Source organism: Motacilla alba, chromosome 11, assembly GCF_015832195.1.
Source record: "Motacilla alba alba isolate MOTALB_02 chromosome 11, Motacilla_alba_V1.0_pri, whole genome shotgun sequence".
NCBI lineage: Eukaryota > Metazoa > Chordata > Aves > Passeriformes > Motacillidae > Motacilla > Motacilla alba.
Genome location: NC_052026.1, coordinates 12295400 through 12315080, shown reverse-complemented (window position 1 = coordinate 12315080; position 19681 = coordinate 12295400).

The window sequence follows — 19681 nt, the reverse complement described above, 5'->3', positions numbered from 1 at the left end:
TTCATTGCTGACAGCTCATGGCAGAACCTTTCCTACAGCACCTCTCCAGCATCCACCCTTCCCTCTAGCCAGCCTTAAGGTGTACCAGACTGTGCTAAATTATCCTGACAAACTACATTGTTTCACTCATTAGAACTTCATGTTCTGTTGGTTTTTCATAATGAGAGGAACACTCCCAGTGTGATCCTCCATGGGCCACAGTAGTGCTTTGATGCTTTGGTGTTTCTCTCAATTATGGTAAAACAGAAATCTAAAATTCTTCATGTTTTCTGCCTAAGAGAATATTAAGTGTTCCATTCACTGATTCACATGCAGAATGCACATCGTTTAATCTAAGACAAAATACAAAATCAAGTGTTGGAAAATCTGATCAAGTATCTTTGTTCCATAGGGTCTCTGTGCAGAACCTAAAACCCAGCTTCACTTTGTTGCTGCCTGAAGCATCTCCACCTTTATCACCCAGAAAAGCTTACACTTAGAGTTATATGTTAGCTTATATACCAGAACTAGGACCCACACATGTAATGATAATAAATAGTTTGACATCAATACTGTGACAGTTTACCTGGTTTCTTTTTGCTTCAGCTAAGAAAACCTACATTTGTCACCAACACCACAAGCCAGACCTCATCACCAAGATGCTCCTTGTAAATGTTGTGGCAGCCCTCAGGCAGAAGCAGCAAGTTGTGGCCATACCACTTCTGAGAGCAGTTGGATGTCTGAGATATGTGACTTGCTCAGCTGAATGACAGAGGTAAAAAAGGCTGGGAAATCCCAGACAATTGCTAGGTCTGACAGAAAAAGCAGCTTAGGCGACGCTGGAAGTACGAGACCCAGTTCTGCTCTCAGTTAAACTTGTGACTTCCTACATGTGTTTGTGCTTTCACATGGCTTTCTCTAAAGAAAGATTTGGTCCAGACCACATGTCCCAACTTTCCCATGTCCCTGCCAAGGCCATATCTGTTGTGTGTTCATACCTCTTTTTGCACTGTTTAGGCAGCTGGGTCCAAAGGAAGAGAAGTAAAGGTTCACTGAACCCTTTTGTTGTTCACAGGAACATTGACCTCCCAGTCACATAAATGATTGAAATGGTTTTGTCTTATTAACTTGCTAAATTGTATGAGGAAAATAAAAAAAGCAAAACCTTACATTTTGCTGGAACTATTGTAAGATGGTGATTTTTGCTTTTCCCTGCTTTCAATTGATTACCTTGAAATGATTCCCTGTCTGTTCGAAGAGGGTTGTCATCCGAAAGCAATGAGATGAAACCAAGGAATTTCACCACCCTTCACTGGCCAGGGGCATCGGCCACTTCCACCACTTTGTCTCAAAAACAGCTGTTAAGAAATAAACTTGGGGAGGTGACAATCAATCACACTGCCCAGGAGGGCTATGGAGCTCTACTGACTGCATTTAATCATGCCCTTGGCCACCCTGCAGCAAGGACTGTGCATGGCACTCAGTGTCAGTGCCTCACTGGGACATTCCCCACCTCCTGTCTGTCCAGGCTTAGGGAGCAAGAGCAGTGGTCAAGAGAGTCCCTATAAGCACACCTTGAAAGAGACATTCCCAGTACAATACTGGGAGCCAACAGTGGATATTTTGCAGGAATAGTTTACATGTGAAGTATCCGTGTAGAGAAGCAGTAGAGTGCCAAGTGGCTGTGCAGGCATTTCCTCAGAGAACGGGCCAGGATCACAATTTCCCTCCTCAGATGGCTGGATGATAGCCAAATATAGGGTGCTTTCTACTTCCCAGCACATGTGCTTCCTTTCAGAAATTAGTAGGATGCAAAGAGGTGCAGTCCTTAGGCTCCAGGGACTAGAGCCATGCATGTTTCCCAGGAGTGGATCTTTGCAGATTCTTCATTCCCAATTGCCACAGGCAGAGGAAAGCTCAGCTCGTGTGCTCTGCCCTCAGAGCTCCATCCTGAGCTCATCATTGATGTTTTGGGGAAAAGTAAACACATACACTTTTATGTCAAACAAACAGCATCCATGACCTAGTCAAAGATTAAACTACACATTAAACTGGTTGGGAATTTTCCTCTTATCTAAATGTCAATATATTCAAAATATTTACATGAGTTCTGGAGAGCTGCATCATTTGAAGATACAGCCTTTAGCTTCTACAGTCATACAGCCATGGTTTAGTTATGTTCTTTTAGTCTACATGGGCATTTAGCAACTGATTAATTGAATAAACTGCTGTAGAATTCTATGGTCTGTGCATATGTCCCAAAGCACAAAATATCCTTCAAAGTTAATGTTCATAGTTTCTTGAGTGGAATAACTAACAGAGAAGAAAACTGGAAGTAGTAGGTACAGCTGAACTGTGAGCACTGAGCATCTTCTCTGTACATACTTTCCCTTAGGGCAAAACTGCAGTTTCCAAATACAAGTGAGTAATTCAAAGGTGGAAAAGGAGCATGTGATGCTATGAGCTTGTTTAACTCAGCAACACAAACTTTCATAAACAGGGTTGCAGCAAGCCTTTGGACTTTCTTGTATTCATTTCTTTGCCACAGCATAAACCATTTTGCAGCTCTTTAACCCAACTTTAGTTTTTTTTTCTACTTTACCAAGAATCACTTAATCAAGATAAATGATTTTGTAGCATTCCTTAAAGGCTTTGAAACGCATGAAGCTTAGGGCACCCAGAGGTACCCGGCCAGCATGTTCAATTTTGTCAAAGACAAATAAGATTTTCTGCAGCAGAGAGCAATAGTTCTTAGCTGTGAAGATTTAGAAAAAGACTTGACTAGAGTTGTCCTGCAGCTTCCTACCCTCGGGGTTTATTTTCATCTTCCTCTTAAGCACCTGATTCTATCAGAGATAACAGCTGCTCAGATCCAGGTTAGCCAATCTGATATTCCTGACTTGCAACATTTCCTTTCTGCCATAACTTTAAGAGTCTAAGTTCAAAGTGCTTTTTGCACGCAAGTCCTTCCTTCTCAAGAGTACTTTCATGCACACTAAAAGGTCAGCTGGAGTGATATTTTCTCAGACCCCCATTTCCCTTCACAGTAGCTCCGCCACTGACTGGCAGGAGTGAAATTTAAAGTTTCCTGGGACTATTCTGCATAAACCTGGGTGAGCCAGTACCTTCTACAAAGACAACCTTATCACTTAGTCACAATATAACAGTAATGCATCGAGGTGTAACAAAATTATTTCAGAGGTCAGGGTTTCTCACCTTGAATTGACAGCTGTTTCTAGACTAGCTTAAGGTGGCTAGAATACGAAATGAGCTGTTACTTCCTGTAAAACATAATGTTCTATTTTGAAACACATGCATATATTCTGGGGTCATTTCTGTGTCTTAGGAACATAGAAATATTTACTATGAGGTCTGAAGAGATTTTGCACAGTGGATTTACAGGTAAGAAAGAGGTAGGATTTCTGCAGAAGAATAAAGCTATTCAGTAACTAATTCCCCAAAGCATTTGGTTTAGAAATACATTGCAATTTATGTAATTCCACATTTAATGACAGACACTCCTTTTTGCACTTGTCAAAGCTTAAAGCTGAACATAGGTCAGTGAAACAAGTGTTCAGTGCTGAATGATCTGTCAATGGACATACTCAGCTTGTACCAGATTAAAATCCAATTTCCCCAAGATCTTGTTCAAGTTGTACTTCTGTTTTTTTGAGAAATTTCACTAAAGATATCTTCCATGTTTCTCATCCCCACCTACTCTACAGAAAACTTATAATTTCTGTTGTAGGTGTATTTTTGCTTGGATTAGTTTAGTTCACATTCTGTTGTTACTGTACTGCTGGGTTTTTGGTTGGTTGGTTGGTTGGTTTGGGTTTTTTTGTGGTGACCTTTTTGTGGGTCATAGTGTGCTATAGTGGTATAGTGTGCTATATTTTTTGTCTTTCAAGCAGCTTATTCTAGAGTAGAGTTGAGAGACTCTAGATTAATCTTACACCCTTAATAATTATTTTATCATGAGAAATAACTTATTTTTAATCCACTCACATTTTTGGCAGATGTCAAGCCAGCTGCAGTTTTTATTTTTTCCACAGAGTTGTCCCAAGCACAGATGAAAAGGAGGAGGTGTTCCTCGTTGCCTGGTCAATATTTGTCTTGATTGTGAAAATGCTAAGTTTGAATCATCAAGCAAAACATCTGCCAAAGAGCCTGGGGATTGTAACATGGAGTGACCCTTCACCTCAAGGCTGAAGCCACACAGCAGTGCTGTGACAGAGAAGTACCTGAGTGGCTCTGCTTATCAGCCCAGCCTGAAATGTGCCTGCCAGGGCAGAATGATGTGGCACCAAAGCGTGGGCTATCTTTGGTATCTGTCCCTGGCAGCTCTGACCGGGCCATTATCCACAGCCCTTTTTTATACTCCTGCCACCCTGCAGGGGAACACTCAGGGCTGTCAGCAATAACTGCAGGTCAGAGCTGTGCCACAGGAAAGTCTGCCCTTGTCTCTGCTGCTGCAGCTCACCGTGCCTGAGCGTGAGCCTGAGCTGCTCGGGGTAACCAGAGCTCAGTGCAGCTCCTCTGCCCTTGGGACATGCACAGGGCAGGCCAGAAGGATCCAAAAGGTCCCTCCAGCCTCCCATGCCACCCTCATTGGCGGCCAGTAGCAGTCACCCACAGGATGGAACAGGACAAGTATGTGATGCTTGTCTTTTATCTTCTGCTGCCTCCAGGTACGTGCAGCTGAGCCAGCTGGCCCAAGTCTGACAAGGTTTGTTCTCTTGCTAGTTCCTTCCATCTCTTTTCATCTGGTTCCCAGCAATTTCATATGTGGCCTCTAGTACTTGTACTAAAGGGAGATTACACAACTGATCCCTCTCCACAGCACCATATTTATACATTTCTATTCTATTTCTCTCAGTCTTCTGACTTATTCCAAATACAGAAATTGTTCCATACCCTATATCAACCTGTTTTTTCTTCTCCAGATGCTCATTTCCTATGCTGAGATGAGAACAACAGCATGTAATCCAGCAATCTAAGGACAGATGAACCAAATGTTTATGCATCAACTGTCTGGTTTGTCCTCCATCCTTTCCTAGCACTTAATTTGCTTCACCATCAGTTAGCACTGAGCTGACAGTTCCACAGGACTATTTCTCTTGACCTTAGATTCAAGTTCAGGCTTGTCCCTGCTCTGGCTGAGCTTCCTTGCCTGGACCTGTGCCAGAGCATGAGAAAACACAAAGGAATTGTGCAAAAGTGTGAAGTAACAGGACAGTACAGAAGCATTGCACAGATTTTTCTTCAAACCAATGCAGTCAGCCACATGCCTGATAAAAAGCAAAGTGGCAAACCTTGGAGACTTTCTGGATACTCCTTGTTCACAAAGAAACCTCAACAAAATAACTGAAGGGCATGAGTGTGGGAAAAAGCATGCTCTCACCTGGTCCCTCAGGAGGGAGGAGCCCTTAGGTAAACACAGTAGAGAAGCTCAAAGAGCTCTCATTGCACTCCATCCCCTGGCCTGATCTTGATCTGTTTCTTATCCTCTCACCTGAATAAAGCATTCATGGGGTGCTTATGCAAAGTGTCTCCTGGGTTTGCCTCAGGAGTGGCTGTTATTCTGAAAGAGACAAAGTACAAGCACCACCAGGGAGTGTAATGAACCTTTCCCTCACCTGGAATGGGGACAATGGATATAAAGCAGCACAAAGGTAATGCCCAGGACTTCTAGAAGACTCCCTATGCTTATTGTGCCTGGGAAACATAGACAAGACTCCTGGGCCTGGGACAGCAGAGCTTCTTTATCTGCCACTCACACTGCAGTGCTAACCCCTCCTGATGCTCTCCCATTGTGTACCTGAGTACATGCCATGCTTCATTCAACTCATCAGTTCAGCCTGTGAATAAAAATATCAACCATGAGGTCAACTATTATACTAGTCAATGATGTCAAGGCAGAATGAGAAAAAAGTAACTTTAGAAAGTAATTTAAGTTGTACTTATTTGCAGAATTATGCAAGCTTGCCATACATACCTCCATTTTTTCCTGAAATTTTACACCTTTGAATGTGTTATTAATACAAACTATTACAATGGAACACAATTTTAGAAAATGCCTTTTTATTTTTTAGCTTCCCATAAAGCCTTGCTAGAGGACTTTGAGTACCACTCAGCTTTGCAGTGCTTTCATATTTTGCAAATGACATGCATTCAGTTTAAAGCCTTGATGGCTCTCTCCTTGTTCTGACATTTGGGAAAGCATAAACAAACTTGCCCAGCTGTCACCAAACTGCTGTTAGTCTTGGAACACAATAAAAGCTGGAGTGTCATTACTGAGCTGCATCCTGAGAGCACACTCAGCTTGCACCATTCCCCTCAAACACACAGAAGTGTACCAAAAAAGAAAAATATCCAATCAAATACCCAAGTGGCACACAACTGAACAGGTAATAGCAGAAATCCTCTTTCAAAATAAAGAGAGAATTATATAATAGAAGGAACAGCTCTAATCTTAACAGGGTGTTAACCTGTCCCATCTGACTCACATCTAGGTGTGACTGGTTATCAAACAGATACTTTTAATCATTTGAAGATACAGAAATTAAATGTCTGCCGATAAATTGCCATAACAGAGGCAAGAAATGAACACATATCTCCTGGCCTGTGCTTCAGCCACAGGGCTGCTCTAGGACAAAAATGATCCAGACTCCTTGCTGGGCTACAGGTGACCAACCTGTGTCACACCTGTCTGTGCCTGACCACAAGTACTGAGCCCCTCATTTAAAAGTGCTAATCTTCCTAAGTCAATAGCCTAAGTGATTTATAGTAGTTACAATACAGATTCATGTTTAGTTGTAGCACATGATCCCCCAGGAATAAATTCACATTTGCAAGCTCTCAGTGGGCTCGTTTTGGGCCGAGACATCTGTCAGTCCCCTCAGCCATGGAACACCCTGGAACACACCCAAGCTCTGTTCAGGCATGTTCTGTACATGGGCATCTCTTCTGCTGCAGCGGCTAAACCCTCCAGCATCATTGGGCTAGAGTGCACCTCAGAGCACTCAGTTCTTGCCAAAAACCCCAACGACGCCTGTGCCTCTATAGGCATAGCCTGTGATATAGATATTCTGCATTTTTATCATTGTTTCTCAGTTTCACATCTCTCCAAGGTGTTGCAATTTCCTGCAGAATTGCAGTTCCTACAGAAAATTTGCATATTTTCCAATATACAAGCATTTATTTCCTAGTATATATGGGAATAGCTAAAACAAGTCGTCTGTTTCAGCATATTTGTTGGACTGTGTTAAAACTCTTTGTATGCTGCATTTATTCTGGAGACATGCTTGTCTCACAGCTTCTGATCTTATCTTCAGGCTGTACTGAGAAATTACTCCCATGAACTTTGGAAGGTCAACTTGTTAAACATCTATCCATTCTCCCCTACTCTTTCTAATCATCTAGAAATAATAATTAACTTAATTTTCTGAGATGGGGATGACTACTTTACTACCTAATTCATGTTATGTGTTTCAGATGACTCATATATGGCAACTATGCTGCCTCCAAGGGTTTTTCCTTACAAAAATTCCTCACTGAAACTTGCCAAATTATTTTTTTTTCTTGTTCCTTATTTCTTCATCCAAGAGGCAGCATTCTTTTCTAAAACTTGCAAAAGATGGCTTTGTGCCATGGTACAGGTATAAGCTCGTCAAAAGTAACACGGCATGAAGCAGAGAGCCTGCATTTGGGACTCTGCTGGGAAATGAAACAACTGAGTCAGGCAAAACTCCATGTCAAACCTTTCCTGCCTGATACCAGCTCCAGTTTTCTATAGATTCTGCCAAAGTCTTTGGAAATCAGTTGCCCAATACCTCTTTGGGAATAATACTGGCACATTCACTGGTGCAGAGCGGATATTTCAGCAACTTGCTGAAGGAGTGTTTGGTGCATCATAAGAATGTGCCTGCACAGGAAGGCAGTTTCACTGGGTACAGCTGGCAGAGGGAGAAAAGAGCCTGAGGGGGAACAAACCCATCTCTCCAGCTGATTAGGTGCAATAACTCCTTGGAGGAAACTTGCTGGTTTCAGCAGCAACCAGCTTCCAGCAGCAGACAGAGGTGCCACACAGCACATCCTGTTCCACAGGACACTGCTCTCCACAGAGTCACTCTAAAACTGGGAAATACAGATCATCGAATGACACCACCCCACATCTCCAGAGATGCCTTCCTGTCTACTGAGGAAATCACCTCCCTCTAACTTGTACAAAACCTTGCTGGTTTATGTAACCTTACAAACATGAGGCTGTTTTGAAAGAACTCCAAAACATACAAGTGTCTGAGCAATACATGAAAACAAGCCCGAATTTCAGCTTTACAGAGTTTCATATAACAATCTAGTATCAAGTATCACAAAGGAGTTCATTCTGGCTGAGTATCAGTGATGGATGAAAGGGAATTTGTGAGCTGAGATACCATAAGATAGTTGCCAGAATTGCATACAACCTTACCCAGTTAGTTCCTTACATTTGTCACAAAAACTAGGATCATTTTCTTACAGGTTTCATTCACTGTTGAGCAAGGCAGTCAATCTTTAGGGCAAAAAACAATAAAGTTTTTCAGCTTGTAACTACAGCTCATACATGTTAATTACTCACTTCAATCTCCTCATCTGAAACATTAACAAGAGGGAGGCTGTTGGTGGGTAAGGTGTCTGTCAACATCACCAATACCTTACTTTTGGAACATCTTGTGGTTTTTGCTTTTAGAAGGGGTCTGAGCCAAATCACACCACCCTAAACAGAAAGGCCTGTTGAAGCAAAGGTAAACATTCCAACCAGCTTCAAGGGCATTTGGATTAGCCTTCCTGCACAATTGATATGTCATGATGGTTTTGTAATGTAGGAAAAGGTACAATGCTTTTCCATGCACCGAGGCAGTAATCTCACAGTTTTAGGAAGAAACCTGGTAAAGAGAAGATTAATCAAACTAGGATCAGATTGCTGCTTTTCTAGTAGGACTTTACAGTTTTCCTAAATAACATACTTGAGTTTCTAAGCATGGAAAAAAACAAATTACTACTAAAAATGGGCATAAGTCTTTTCTAGAGCTTTAAGGTAGACTAGCTTCTCTTCACCCTACATTTATCAAAGGAATGTCTAGAAACTTTATAAGCCCATATACAGAGGTAAAACACAGTCACATTAACCAGTTTAAAAAGTACAATACACCTCTGCAGACTGCCAGTCCCTCTCAATTTCTTATGGATGTACTCCCAGCCTGTCCTGAAATAACCTCTTCAGACTCTTCTCAGAAACCAAGAGAACTAAAACAAGGTGCACAATTGCTCATACAGTAAACACACAGCCCTACATGATGCAAGAGTATTAAATGTTTGTGCAAAACATTGAGTTAATAAATAAAACCAAATAGATTATAGAAACCTCAACATGCTTGCAGCTGTATTTATGGTAGCAGCTTCTTTAAGTTATAGCTGCAAGTCTTTTCTTCCTCTGGCTCACAGCAGCAGCCTGCACAAATAATTTAGAGTTGATCTGAACAGTCTGCTTCAGCCCACCACATGCTGTGTCCATTTATGTGCAAGCAGACATTCAGAGATCCCTTTCTTGCTTTCAAAGCACCTTCAGCTGCTCTTTCAATTCCCTAACTGCTGCTGAGAGCAGCACAGATGGACTCTAATTTCTCCACCCTAGCATCTGCACATTTTTAGCCCCTTACAAAAGAAGGGCAGGCAACTTCTGACATGCAAGTTTGAGACTGGCAGGTACGTTTGTAACCTTTCAGCTCCAGGGTTCTATTCACACTGACAAAATGGGATGCTGCCCTCAGCCATGCTGGTAAGACCATTCTGACAGGTGTGTTCTGTCTGGCCTCCTCCTCCCTGACTCATTAAATGTCTGCCAGCAAGCTCCATTTACCTTTGCCCTTATTCTAACTGCCCCATCCAGGGTGTTTTATCAGCTTAAAAAAAAATTTAAAAAAGAAAAAAAAAAGAAAAAAAAAAAAGAAAGGTGTGCAAAAAGGCCTGGAAAAAAATGTGTATAAGGCAACTCAGATAAGAAGCTCAGCTGCAAGCAGTGCTGAACTCAATAAAGACAACAGTATCCACAGTTTTGCAATCCCCAAATTTCCAAGTTTAGTTTTGCTACATAATCAAAGATGAAAAACTCCTATCCAAGAATTTAAAAATGGAATGGATCTGTTGCTCTGCAAAGGCATCCAGCCTTCCAAGAGAGTGAGTGTTAGAGCAGAAACATGGGCACCTTTTCTCTTACTGACCTGTGCATCCTCAGCAAGATCAGCACTGAGCAATGAGAGGGATAAAAAGGCTTTTGTCCTTGTCAGGGATTAGCTCAATTACACAGCTCGTTACAACTCCCTGGATATTTTCTGCTCACTGTCCAGCACTCAAACACTGCCACAGCCACCTCACAGTTGCAGAAGGAGCTTTGCTTCTGTCTGTCCTGTCTTCCAGAGCACTTTTCAACTATAGCTAGATATTAAATGTGTTAATTTAAACTGTGAATGTGATTTTTAAAAGCAATGGGCAGAAAGATTTAGAAGTCCTATGTCCTGACAATATCACTCTAGCATAAAGAGTTACTTCCTGATGTCTTTCCACAACCAGTGGAAAGATGCAGAGAAGGAACAGAAGGCTATTGAATCTATGTGAAAGGAAGAGTTTACATTGTCAGTTAACAAAAGCATTATCTGATAGGTAAAAACAACCTAGATGGTTATTTCCAGACTTGAATGACATTTTATAAGTCACTTGAATTCTCTGAATTTCCTGTCCTCTGATTGCAGTTCTATTGCATGGGCAGGGAATATTTTTCTAAGTGTGTTTGTACAGCACTGAGAAAAACGAGATCGCAACTCCTTTTACAGCTTCAAGAGCTAACACAAACAGTTTGAACAGATCCTTCCTACAGACATATAATGAAGAGCATCTGATTTTTTTACCACATAATTAGAGGCCTTTTTCAAAAATTACTCATGCCTCTGGTTGGGTAGTCTGAAAATCTCAGCGCTTGGTATATATTAACACCACAAAAGAAATGGAGCATATTCCAGAATTACATATTCATGGTTTCTTGAGGGCTTTTAAAGTTATATACAGTTACATTAGTATTGCATCAATAAGATACATTACCCTCCATAAAAACACTGCCTCTCCTCCAGTGGTATTTCATTGTCATTCCTCTAAACCCAGCGTGGTCCTTGTGAACTCCAGCTGGCACACTCGGAGGACTGACATGTGTGTTGAGTGGCCTGCAGCCATACCTCCTGAAGCTTTCATCTCATACAGCCTCACAACAGGACTGACCAACCTTATCCAGATGCAATTTCCAAGAAAAACAGCATCACAAGCATAACAGCTGAGCAGGATGAGATTACACAGTGTGACTGCATGCAGAAGGTTGGTACCTGGGGATGCAGAGGTCCATCCTGGTTCCAGATTTAAGACACTGAAATACCAAAGACAGCACATTACAAATTGAGCTGCAGAATGCATCTGGTTTTAAGTAGCAAAAAGAATCCACCAGGATACTTGAGGTGGGAGGTCATCTTGTGGAAGGTTAGTCTGAGCTCCTGGGAGACATTGGCAACCAAAAGTGAAGGCATTTTAAGTCCAGTTACAAGAGAAACTCAGATATAGTATCATGGTCCAACTCAGATTTTGTCATTACAGCCTGAGGAATTAGCAAAATACAGCAACATTCAACAAGATGCTGGCTCTCACTCCAGCATTGTTTGCATTATAGATACATAAATATTGTGAAGAAAATTTACTGAGCCCAGCTAATCAGAAACCATTCCACTGCAGCCAAAAGAGCTAAAACCCCTCCCCCAAAACAATACATGGTGTGACAAGAGAGCTCTAGATTGCTATGGGGTACTTTCTGGATGACAGGTACTATGTAGGGGAGTTTGCATTTGAAATAACATTAATAACATAGCATCAGCTACAGCAGACAGAACAAGTCCTGTGCCCACAATGTTCCCAAGAAAGCACCGATGCAGGATCTGGATCCATAACTACAGCATGAATAATACACCCATCTCCAGTCCATGCAGCATAACTGCAAGCAAGAAAAGAAATTAAATTTATGATTTAAAAAATATACAGAGACAACAGTAATGCTCCAGGTTTGGGGGTTTTTTTCACCACATCTGCTTTTCTGTACTACAGGACACTTTGTAGCATTCCAGTCCAATATCAGGAGTGTTCATTTCTAGGTGATATCGCTGTTGTTTATGCACAGTAGTAATGCTGTTATGATTCCCAAATATAAATATAACACACACCACTCCAGAGATAACTAACTAGTTTACCTCAGACACTAAGGCAATAATAGAAAGATCAACATGCTTTACACTACAGCATCTTTGTATTATCTCACATTTCACTTCTCAACTACCAGAAATCCTTTGCTTTTTGTCATTACTAAGTGCATAAAGACATTATTAAAGATGTGATTTCAAGTCAACTGACTGGGAAAATCCTCAGCTGGTTTCAGATATTACACATTGGCACATGTTATGGATTCCAGTGTAATCAGTGCCTTGAGAATCTCAGAATAAATTGTTTTTAAAAATAGCCCAAAAGCAAACTTGAGTGCTGTCATATGGCATTCTCAGTCAAAAACCCCAGCAAGAGTTTCAAGTTGCTAACACTTCACACTTCCAGGTTTTTTGGCAGAATGGTACAATTAGAAAATCAAAACTTTGTTCACAACAGCTGCCTAACATTTCTTTAAAGATTAACAGGAGTGTTCACATAGGAGAGTTTGTCTCACCTATGTTAATAGTGCAACTGACAGCTGATGTTACTGCAACTCTAACACTGCTACTTAAGGCTTGATTTCAGCTCCTGAGATCTGGAATAAAAACTTATTTATAGGGCAGATCACTCAGCAGAAGATTCAGATCCAATTACGCTGTCACAGATTATGTCACTACTATACAATTCCAGGAGAGTTTCAAGAGCTATTTGACCTATATTTATTTGACCTATATTTGATCTTGTACTATAATGCTATAAAAAACCCATTAAAATAATCTGCTTTCAGTTAATGTTTATATTTAAAAATCAAGTCATCATTGCAGTTAAAATGAAGAGGCCTTAGCACTGAGAGGAAGCAACAACCTCCTTGTGCTCCTGCAGTGAATTTAATCTCATTGTACATGTCCATACCCACTGTGAACAACCTTCAAATCTCAACTTAGAAATCATTTCTATAAACTGTGTTCCACTGTAACCTCCAGAGCCATGCTGAAATTAAGAAAAGGATTCTCAGAACATGATTTAATAATGCCCACCATCAACAACAGAAAAAGCTAAGATATTATTTTTGTTCATCTTTCCTGTTAGTGGTTTTGCACCCGACCCACTCTCTGCCCTCAGTTCTATCAACACACTGTTCCTTGTGACAGTCAATTAGAATCAGGAGCAAACACCTTTTTAGAAAAAAAACCTTGTTTGCATCTTCTCTAAGCAGTGAACAGCAATTAACTTTGTTCTGTGCCTGCAATGACAATATTAGTCACCACAGCACAAGCTGGGGTTTTACTTTGCTTTATTCCTCATGATTAATACTTCATTGACTCCAACCTGAGTGAGAACAGTAAAATATCAAGGGTGTTCTTGAAAATCACTGGTTAGTTGTAAGAATGGTCTTGAAACTAGGCCTGAAGGCACCTCTGAGCAGGCCAAGGGAGGACAGGCAGGGCCATCTGAGAGCCCAGATCATGAGAAAGGCTCATGGTAACGAGGCCAGCCCGAGGTCAAGCCCAGAATTCAATATGCAGCTTGGCTCTAGTGAGGATAACCAAGGGCAGGGGCAGGTCACTGACTGATGAACAGCACCACAGTGACAAGGTCAGAGTAAAAAAAATCCCTGCCCAGGTCAGGAGCAGCAAGCACCAGTGACAGGTACAGAAATAGCACATCCAGAGCTCAGGCAGGGACCAGGGGCCAAGGACTGAGCTGAAATGGGTTCCTGGGGCTGTGGAGATCCCAGGTGAAGCTGCCCAGGCCATTAAACCTGCCCTCAGGTTCTCACAGTTATAAAAGTAAGCCCCATTAAGACTCCTCTCAGTCTGTCCAGGAAGGCAAAGAAATAAATCACTTTAGTAAGACCACGCTAATACTCTGAAACTCATTTTTCATACAAAAATAGCCACATTCAGGAGAATGTGGCTAACTTTTCCTCATTTTGCTGTGTGCTGTATGGATAAACAGATGATTTCCATCTCCATGGTTATTAATGTACTGCTAAGCTTCTGCTTTTATAAATGCACACACATATGTGCATTTGGAAAGACTGGCATCTAACTCGAGCTCTCAGGCCCTAACTGAAGGGCCAATGAAATCAGCAAAAATTCATTTATTCACTTCAGTCTGAATCATGCCTCAGAACTCTAAATGAAGCTGAAAGGAAGAACCTAAGAAAGGGAAGATATGTTGTATAACGTTTTCTTGAGTAACAGTCCCTAAAAATTTCGTAGCATGAGATAAATACAAAATTTGAAGTTTAGCAGTGTGGAATTGAGTATTGATTGCTGTCCCTTGAAAGCAGCACAGACAACATGGTTTTCAGGAGCAACAGAAGTTGTTGAAGGAATAATTGTGGCAGAGACTAGAGCATGCTGGAGGTGGATTCAGGAGCAACTTTGGATTTTTAATATTTCTTTCAGCTCAAATAGATTTAACTGTCTCCAGAACAGTTTTAGATCTTACAGAAAAATTTGGTTATAACAATATGCATAAAGATCAGCTTATCCCATGTAAGTCAAACATAAAGTCAATTTTCTTCTGTGTGAAATGAGATCTCTAGTCAGTCCTTTCTGCTGTCCTGCCAGTGCTCTGAACAATGTAATAACTGTAATTGGGATTTGAAAAACTTTAAACATAAACTTCACACTGAAGTTCAGAAGTCTGGATTCTGGGACAGGTAGGACAGGTCCCTGAATTGCAGGTTAGCATTCATTACCTCATCACATCACTCTCCTAAAGCACACAACAGAAAAGCAGAAAACTGGCCTGCTTGGCACAGCAGAACATGGTCTCATTCTCTGGGCAAGAGGAGGCTGAATTTGGCTGTAAAGCTCCTGCAATAAAACATAAATAAAACAGATTTCAATTCCCATGGGTTTCCCACTGACATGTCCTCTGGGCAAAGCAGAGAGCACATGACAAAGCCACCAAACACTAAGAAGATCTCAGTTATTCTCAAGAGCCAGAAAATGCCTCAGGCTTCATGTGAGGATGAGCTGTTCCCTATCACCTTGTCTGACCCTCTAAACTTCTTCTGGCACTATGAATTCCTAAGACTCCTTCACTGGCACCTCCAATAATTTCCTTTCTTCACAGAGTAGTTTTGAAATTATCTCTGCCTTTTGTTTTGGGGAAATTGATAGCCAGCTTCTTTAAGTTCTAGTCTACTAACTTGAGCCCAGTACTACAAGGAGATGTGTTTGCACCCTCCAGTAACTAGTGAAATCATGGGTTGTTTTATGTTGAGGAAGGTTCAAACTCATTCTAAATGAGACAAGAGTATGCACAAATATTTTGAGAAATAAAATTTGTTAGATTGAGGAACGGTTTTCCCACAACACACAAACATTTAAATAACTGACATTCCTGTCTCAGCTCAAATTGGATCCTTATCCTTCTACATCCTCCTCATTGCAAGGATTTTTTTAGTTAGAAATTTTATTTGCTATCCATTAAATAGTTCCTGTAGTGGAAAAGAAAAGACACCCAGATTAGTATGCTGTGCTAAATAACAGTCAATATCCTTTTTGTTTTCAAAGACCAGTGTCCAAGTAAAAGCATTGTGGAGTTAAGCTGAAGACATACTTATAGTAATGTAGATATATAGCAAAAAGGGAAATGTAGATGAAAAAACCTTCCTGCAGAAATTTAGATAGTGAAAAAGGTAATTTAAGTTCACCTACCCAAGATAGTATTAGGTAACTGGAGGGAAGGAAAGAAACCCTGCAAAACACAAAACCACCACACAGAAAAATAACTTATTTTTCTTGTTCCAAAGCATTCCAAAACCATGTGTCCTTGGAACATTCCAAATTACAAATCCCCCTTGTACAAAACTTTTCTGGCCCCATGGAGCAGATTTGGTTCTGCTCTCTCAACTAATGCTGCACCCACATTCCTTTAGACCACTGCTGAACACATGACTTCCATTTCCAAAAGCAAAAACTTCTTTTTGTGCAAGTTTTCTCTACCTGCTGGAACAGCCCGGGATCCTGAGAGCACCAACAGGTTCTAATTTCCCTCATCAACATCATTTTGGGAGTCCAGCCAGAGGCTGTCTGTCCACTGGCCCAGGAACAGCACTGAAGCTCCAGCCCTTGCTGTCAGTCCTTGCCTGAGCTGTGCACAGCCTAGTCCTCACTGCTCACTGCTCTCTCCACCTTTCTGCTTGGGGCTTTGGTCCAGAAACAGTTTAAGGATATGTATTTTAGATGCCAGAGATTCACTACTTGGGTTTAAAAAGTCCTTTTAGTCACTTAAAGTATGTAGCACTTTGTAGACAGCAGGCAAACCAACATTAAACCTGTCCAGAGAAACTTAAATAAATCTGCCCATGGGTGTACTTTGTTATTAGTGCTTATAGCTCATGACATGAATTTGGCATTTAAATACACAAATGATCTCACTCACATGCTAGTGCAAGCTTTTTCCATCCAGTGTGATATGCACAGGATACCACAAAGACTTAAGTATATGCTGGTTTCAAAGTAAAACACCACAAACTTCCAGTAGGAATGAAAAGGTCAGTTCTGTTCGAGATATCATCAGTGATAATCTGGAATAGTTGGTGTGCTTAGTGCAGAACAAAGAATGATTAAATGGTCTCCCAAACTTAACCCTAAGAACTTCCATTCTATACTTTCACTTGGTTTCTTAAAGTTGCCTTCAGATCCTCTCCAGTCTACCCAGAAAACATGAGACAAATCAATGATTTATTCCCACTTCCCAGAACCAAGCCACATGCTGTTTCTACATAATAAATATACAGAAAATAAAGAATAGTCCATGGAGAAGGGAAACTGAGAATGGTGTGACACTGGCAATGACTGAAAGCATTAGGATTGCTCATTCCAGAGAGGAAGGGGCTGACGCACAATAATGAGTGTAAAAACATCAAAGGCTGTTGCAGAGCTCTGTGGAGACCAGACAGGACAATGCTGTAAAATCAAAGCTTCTTGATTTGGCTCTTTATTCTGCACTTTGCACTTTTACTGAAGCAGACACGGGGTGGGAACTGACAGAAAAAAGTAAGGCTAAGCCAATGTAGCAGGCTGGGAGGATTTTAAAAGAAACACACTTCCATAAACCCTTCTGGATTGCCCAGCCTACTTTTATCAAGGAAAAGGATAAAAATATCTCAGTCTAAGAATTCAGTTGGAGAATGAGTCTTGGTGAAGACTTAGCTATTCTATTTGTCCTGCAGCAAGAATGAATGAGAACCTAGAGACCAATCTGAACCCAAAATGAGCTCTTTCACATGCAGGACAACGACCTCCACAGGGGCCTGAATAAAATGACTCATAAAAGGTGGGAGAAAGTTGAGCCCTGCTTTTATGGTAAAGGTGGCTGAACACTGGAATGTGTTTTGTAGACTATTCTTGCATCTATTTGAAGCCAAACTGCTCTTGGCCCTGTGTACCCTGCTCCAGCTGACCCTGCTCTAAGCAGGGGGTTGGACCAGATGGTCTCCAGAGGGCCCTTTCCACCTCAACCCTTCTGTTCAGCCATGCTGAATTTCACACATGGGTACATTATTCACAAGTATAACTTTCAGCCAAGGCTCTCTTCTGGATAGAAGGCAGAAATTTATAGGTAGCTTTCTTAGTTCTCAACAGGTGATAGTGGATAATTTTTGTAGATGAATCATAGCAAAAAAATAGAGCAGAAAAGCATTTGGGCCTCCCACGTAGAGAAAACTGGAGAAAGGATTTGGAAGAACTACTAAAGATACACCAAGGGGAATGATCAGAAGGAAGGTGAATGAGCAGGAAAACACCACAGGCAAGGAGCAGGAGGTTTTAAAACTATTTCAGCATGGTCAGGGATCATGAGGAAGAAGTACCACTCTTGACTGAGTGCTGATAGTAGCCTTTGGCAAGAACAATTATTGACTCAGGAAATATCTCACATTTTTTGCTTTACTTAAGAGCTAACTGAAGTATTAAAGCAATGCTTTTGTTTGTTTGTTTGTTTTTATATCATCTTTTATAGTTCCTTTCCTACGCACAGAAGTTTCTGGGTAAGGTTTTGGAAAGCACACGAGTCCCTTGGATGCTTCTAGAAAAGCTCATCTCTGCTGCTCTGCAGTGTCAGTGCTGCAGACAGCTGAACTCTTCATCTGCTCCAGACATTCCTGCCTCACTGGAAGTGTGATTGCAGCACAGCTCCAGTGCAACTTGCTGGAATCACCAACACATTCTTGCACTTATTCCCATTCTTGATGAAAGCTCTTCCTCTGCTCTCCAGCCTCCGCTGCCAATGGTTTACTGTGTTTCACAGCTGAAGGACAGTTATGTAAAGGTCTCCACAGCCCTTACAGCATCAGGTGGGAATTTATCCAAGGTGCTTCATTTCTTAAATAATTAGGAACAGAACAGACCATAATGGAACAGTATAAAGGACTTTTAAGGCCAGGGACAAGTGCCAGAATCACTCTGGAACAGTGCTTATGTTATGATTTCCTGGGACATTTTGGTTTTATTTATTACTGTTGGAATTTTTATCTCATGCCAACACTTATGTGTGATCCTAGTATGCAAAAATCTACTTTCTAAAATCTGGTGAAGTTCCAGGAAAGAGTTATACAAGCTCCATGTATAAACTGATGATGGAATCCATATTCAATCCTGCTTTAACAATGTTCAGCTAGAATTGAATCCAGCAAGATCCATAATGACTGGAGGTCTATCCTCTGCATCCATTGCAGAACTACCAGTGGTATGGGCAGATCCATATTTGTTAGAGTTTTACGTTGATACTTTTCTCTGTGCTGGTGGCTCATTTGATAAATAACTGGGACTGGCTTTTCAGAGAGCCTGAGACTCACAGCACCAAACAGAGCTGTAAATTGTTAAAGAGAAGAGAAAGCTTGTGACTTGTATTGAAGGGCAAAGAATCCAATAATCCAGAACTTCCTGTTGGAAAATATGGCCCAAAGACATGATTCTATTGACCAGCAGCTAATTAGAATCAGTCACAGGAAAAAAGTCTTGCTTGGAGAGCTGAGCATGAGATGCAGAACGGCAGAGTGCAGATCTGGTCATGCCTCTCTGGAGAGCTCAACTCTTGATCTCAAAATGCACCTCCTGAATTCTACCACCCTCCTCAGGGATATTGGTTCCCAGACTGGAGCCAGAATGTACAGACCCTGTGTAATGAATCCCAGAAATTGACTTTAATACTAACCCGGCTCAGCATATCAATTTTCTGTGTGTTAACAGTAAAAGACATGATGTGAAAATATCTGCCTGTGTTATAAATATCTGAGATTTCCTTATATCTTTTGTGAACTATCCAGGTTTTTCAAATAGCTGCAGAATCCTGGGAGTACAAGTTCTGTATATGTAGCTCTCCTGGTGCTTATTCTCTCTTTCAAATAAATAAAAATTTCAGGGAGATATTAATTTTATTGAAATCCAAATATTTCTTGCAGACTAGAAAT